Below are 6,074 nucleotides of genomic sequence, written 5' to 3' on the forward strand. Positions count from 1 at the left end.
ATAGAGTCCTTCCTCCTCCGTCATTATATAGTGTACTAGCCTGTTGAACTTAGGGGTAGCCACAACACTTGTATATTACCCTAGTCTTGGGAACTTGGGCACTGACACAGAAAGAGGGAGGGGGAGGCCGAGGATGAGATGGAGAGATGGGGTGGAGAGGTATATGAGAGAGGGGGGTGTGAGTTGGGAGCAGGGGAGTGAAATGGCGGGGGACAGGGCGACTTGGAGGCGATTTGTTTGTGGCCACCCCAAACGGGATTGAGGCGTCTGGCAATAGATAGATAGATAGACGAAGGTTTGTGTGATATCATTATCCATATTTGCCAAGGTAAAATCACTTCGCAAAGCAATAAGTGGTTAAAAATAGAGCTGTTTAGGTACTGATTATCAGATATATATTATTAGGAAGAAGTAAATACATATACTTACTGAGATATGCAATTTAAAAACATTACCTGGATCATCATATACTCAGTCTTATTGTTCATGATGGGTCTAAAAATATCAGTTTGCCGGAGCCTCGACCTGAACTGTTGTTTACTGTTGTTTTGATTTTTTTTTTTCGATGTCTATTGACTTCTTTTAATTCAATTTAACAGTTATTTCAGGCATTAAAAGTAGTTTCATTTAAGAACTTTATATTGCCTGAGCTTGGGGGATTATTCAAAAATATTCTATTAGAGTGATGTCTGTATACTTATTTTTACGAAATCACTAAATATGGAACTTCCATAGATCCAGGGAAAATTGATTGGGAAACACTGCCAATAATTTCCCAAATTTAGAAGACATTTCTGGGGGTGAAAAAATCACATCGAGGAAACTGCATCAAGCCTCCTGATTGAATGTTAAACAAATGCAAATTATGAAGGTTCGGGTTACTTCTTAAGCCACTTTTCCTTAGGTAAAATCTCTAAAAACTGAGATATTTCGTGGCAAGGAATATTGATGAGCTTCTAGCATTCACATAAAATTAATATGAGCATGTATAAACACTATGGTATTCCTCATCCCAGTAGACATAATGTGTTTGGCAGCTATAGACCAATGCAGGTTGCAAGAACTATGAATGAACTGCAGTAATGTCATCTAGCGATTATTAGGATTTTTTTGTTAGGAAGAGTGTCATTTGTGACTTTTCTCATTTGTTGTATAACTTCAGGGTAAACAAGTGGTACAAGTTTTGTAACGGCAAACCATCTTTCTTAGGAATAATGCTAAAGTATTACGCCTGAGTGATCCTAAAAACAGTATAATTTAGGGAGAAAACACTAAATGTGCAGCTTCCACAAATGTACTCTAAATAGCCTCTGAAACACTCCCAATTTCATCTAAAATTAAAAAAAAACATCTAACGGTGAGAAAATTCCGTCTGGGAAAAAAAAATCAGTTTCAAGTAGAACTTCAACAAATGTACCTAAAATTGATTGGGAAGCACACCCAATCATTTCCAAATGACAGAAGACATTTCTGAAGGATCCTGTTTCAACATAGGAAAAAAAAAAAAAAAGGATATTTGCACACTATAAACGTCCGTGTTACACCAAAAGGCACATATTCTCAGCTAGAATCTATCAAAACTGTGATAACTCATGACTAGTAATATTGATGATCTTTTGACTCTCACAATGAAATTAATACGAGAACGTGTAAACGATATTGCAATACCGATATATATAATTAATTACCATTTATTACGCATTCATCATTGCAGAAGATATATAGTGCATATAAACTACAAAAAAATGCAGGTGAAGGAAAATTGAACTGTGTTAAAGTCGTCTAGAGGTTATTAGGATTTTATGTTAGGAAGAGGGTCATTTGTGGGTTTTTCATTTATGATGTAACTTCAAGGGAAACAAATTGTGCAAGTTTAGTTACGGTAAAAAGCATCCATTTTAGAAGTAGTGCAAAACTGTTAAAGTTGACCTATCCTAAAGACCGCATTATTTAGAGCGAGAACACTAAACATGCAGCTTCCACAAATATACTCTAAATTAGCTCTGAAACACACCCAATTGCATCTAAAATTCAGAAAACATCTGAGAGTGAGAAAACTCCGTCTCGGAAAAAAATATCATTAGTGTCTTAATGAGCAACCAAGTAGGATTAAATCAATTCACATTTAAAGAACGCTGGCATTCGAGCTGTTTCAACTCAAACAGGATAGTTTGATTACAGGCTTGTAAACAATTTGGATATTTAAAAAAAAAGAACGGATATTTTTTTCTGTATAAGTAGGGCATTTAAGTGAAATCTTGAGCCTCCTGATCACATTTAAAAAATGGAATATTTTCGTTCGTGTCATATTACAATACATATTTACCAAGGTAAAATTACTCCGAAATGCAATAAATCGTTGAAAAGAAAACTGATTAGGTATTGATCAGATATATATTATTAGGAAAAATTAAATACATGGGCGATTTGACATGCAATTTATAAACATAACTTGGCTCTTCATATTCGCAGTTTTATAGCTCACGATGAGTCTAAAAAAAATTCAGGTTGCAGCTACGTCGATCTAAACTGTTGTTTCTTTCGTGGTTAGAAAATTGGACAAACCCACCAAAAAGTGTCGACAAGACACCCCTTCATCATCATCGACTCTATCTGCCGCGCATACGACGGCTACTTCGGGCTGAACCTCCTACAGAAGCTCCATGCCAACATTGACTTGCACAAGCGCTGCCTCCAGTTTCGTCCAGCCCCCCCCCCCCAAACGACCAGCCACGCAGCATGAGCACCTCTCCACCCTCAAACCCCCACCTTCATTCCCCCCCTCAACCACTCTGCACGTGCGTTCCACACTTCACCTACCACTACACCTTCCCACCTCCCTTCTTCTTCTCCCCCTCCTACCTCCCCTCCATCTCCGACTTTTCCTGCTACCATCGCTTCCGGCGTTACCATTCCGCCCCACCACGAGGCTTTGTTACGACTAAACAGGCCCAGCGGTACGTCCGTGCTATTCTCCCCCAACTTACCATCGGGGGCCCTTTCGTCCTGTTTACTATCTCCCACGTACCTCCTGCCCCACGTCCAAGCAGTGCGAATGGCCAACCTCGCCACCACACCATTTATCCTTTCTTGAGGTTTAGTAGTAGGGGACATGAAGGAAGCCGAGCCTTGTGATGCCCCCTCCCCCTCGGCACCGATGGCAACCAGGGATACGTTGGTGTACAGACGGAAGGGTGAATTGTAGTCAGGGAAGGCAACAAAAGGGGTGGAGATTAGTTTCTTTTTCAGAGTGTTAAAGGCAAAGACCCAGGGCTTGGTCCAAATGAAAGGCTCGCCTTTCCATGTGAGGTCGTGCAGGGATTTGACAATGTCAGCGAAACCTTTGACAAAATGCCTGTAATAAGAGGTCAGTCCGAGGAGGGCGCGCACCTCGTGGACGTCCTTAGGAAGGGGGAGGTCAGTGATGGCGTGCAGCTTGTCAGGATCAGGGGAGATGCCCTCGGCTCCGATCACGTGTCCTAGGAAGGAGATGGATCTTTCAGCTAGGACGCACTTTGAAGGCCTGGCGTATGCGCATAAATACCTGTTTGAGGCGGCGGAGGTGGTCGGCCCAGGTTCGGCCGAACACGATGACATCAAGATACGCTAGGCAGATCTCCCAGGTCAGGCCGCTGAGGACTGACTCCATAAGACGGGAGAACGTGGCTGCGGCATTGCAGAGTCCGAAAGGGAGGACGTTGAATTCATAATGTTTGCCATTGCTGGTGGAGAAGGCTGTCTTCTGTTTCTCCTCTGGATGGACGGGGACTTGCCAATATCCTGATAGTAGATCAAGGGTGGAAAACCATGACGAGCCGTGTAGCGAGTCGAGGGAATCGTCTATCCTGGGCAGGGGGGTGGCGTCCTTGGTGGTAACATCGTTAAGCTTACGGTAATCGACACAGAACTGCATGGTGCCATCCTTATTTCTAACGAGCACTACAGGGGAGGACCAGGGGCTGGTGGAGGAGGGAAATGACGCCGGCATCTAGCATGTCCTGGACTACGGGTCTTCTTCTGCCCGTTGTTTAGGGTTCTTCCGTCGTGAGGGTTGATGGATGGGTGGTCCTGTACTGTAGTGTGAATTTCGTGGCTCCGGTAGGTGGTGTGCCTGATGTCTGCTGAGCTAGATGAGAAAAGGTCTTGGAAGTCCAGGAGGAGTTGTCGAAGGCTGTTGGCTTGGTGTTTTGGAAATGTGTTCAGGTAAAGCAGGTAGCGCGGCAGGAGAGGGGGAGGGGGCATCACGAGGCTCGGCTTCCTTCATGTCCCCTACTACTAAACCTCAAGAAAGGATAAATGGTGTGGCGGCGAGGTTGGCGATTGGCACTGCTTGGACGTGGGGCAGGAGGTACGTGGGAGATAGTAAACAGGACGAAAGGGCCCCCGATGGTAAGTTGGGGGAGAATAGCACGGACGTACCGCTGGGCCTGTTTAGTCGTAACAAAGCCTCGTGGTGGGGCGGAATGGTAACGCCGAAAGCGATGGTAGCAGGAAAAGTCGGAGATGGAGTGGAGGTAGGAGGGGGAGAAGAAGAAGGGAGGTGGGAAGGTGTAGTGGTAGGTGAAGTGTGGAACGCACGTGCAGAGTGGTTGAGGGGGGGAAGGAAGGTGGGGGTTTGAGGGTGGAGAGGTGCTCATGCTGCGTGGCTGGTCGTGGGGGGGGGGGCTGGACGAAACTGGAGGCAGCGCTTGTGCAAGTCAATGTTGGCATGGAGCTTCTGTAGGAGGTGCAGCCCCAAGTAGCCGTCGTATGCGCGGCAGATAGTCAGTGATGATGAAAGGGTGTCTTGTCGACACTTTTTGGTGGGTTTGTCCAATTAATCTAACCACGAAAGAAACAACAGTTTAGATCGACGTAGCTGCAACCTGAATTTTTTTTAGACTCATCGTGAGCTATAAAACTGCGAATATGGAGAGCCAAGTTATGTTTATAAATTGTATGTCAAATCGCCCATGTATTTAATTTTTCCTAATAATATATATATCTGATCAATACCTAATCAGTTTTCTTTTCAACGATTTATTGCATTTCGGAGTAATTTTACCTTGGTAAATATGTATTGTAATATGACACGAACGAAAATATTCCATTTCTTATTTGTGATCAGGAGGCTCAAGATTTCACTTAAATGCCCTACTTATACAGAAAAAAATATCCGTTCTTTTTTTTTAAATATCCAAATTGTTTACAAGTCTGTAATCAAACGACCCTGTTTGAGTTGAAACAGCTCGAATGCCAGCGTTCTTTAAATGTGAATTGATTTAATCCTACTTGGTTGCTCATTAAGACACTAATGATATTTTTTTCCGAGACGGAGTTTTCTCACTCTCAGATGTTTTCTGAATTTTAGATGCAATTGGGTGTGTTTCAGAGCTAATTTAGAGTATATTTGTGGAAGCTGCATGTTTAGTGTTCTCGCTCTAAATAATGCGGTCTTTAGGATAGCTCAACTTTAACAGTTTTGCACTACTTCTAAAATGGATGCTTTTTACCGTAACTAAACTTGCACAATTTGTTTCCCTTGAAGTTACATCATAAATGAAAAACCCACAAATGACCCTCTTCCTAACATGAAATCCTAATAACCTCTAGACGACTTTAACACAGTTCAGTTTTCCTTCACCTGCATTTTTTTTTAGTTTATATGCACTATATATCTTCTGCAATGATGAATGCCGTAATAAATGGTAATTAATTATATATATCGTTATTGCAATATCGTTTACTTGTTCTCGTATTAAGTTCATTGTGAGAGTCAAAAGATCATCAATATTACTAGTCATGAGTTATCACAGTTTTGATAGATTCTAGCTGAGAATATGTGCCTTTTGGTGTAACACGGACGTTTATAATATGCAAATATCCTTTTTTTTTTTTTCCTATGTTGAAACAGGATCCTCGATATTGTTTCCTAAATGTGATTTTTTTTCACCCTCAGAAATGTCTTCTAACATTTGTAAATGATTGGGTGTGCTTCCCAATCAATTTTAGGTACATTTGTTGAAGTTCTACTTGAAACTGATTTTTTTTTCACAGACGGAAATTTCTCACCGTTAGATTTTTTTTTTAAATTT

The sequence above is a fragment of the Coenobita brevimanus genome, chromosome 100 (genome assembly GCF_032717465.1).
Source record: "Coenobita brevimanus isolate Jiangsu-jjx chromosome 100, ASM3271746v2, whole genome shotgun sequence".
Classification (NCBI taxonomy): domain Eukaryota; kingdom Metazoa; phylum Arthropoda; class Malacostraca; order Decapoda; family Coenobitidae; genus Coenobita; species Coenobita brevimanus.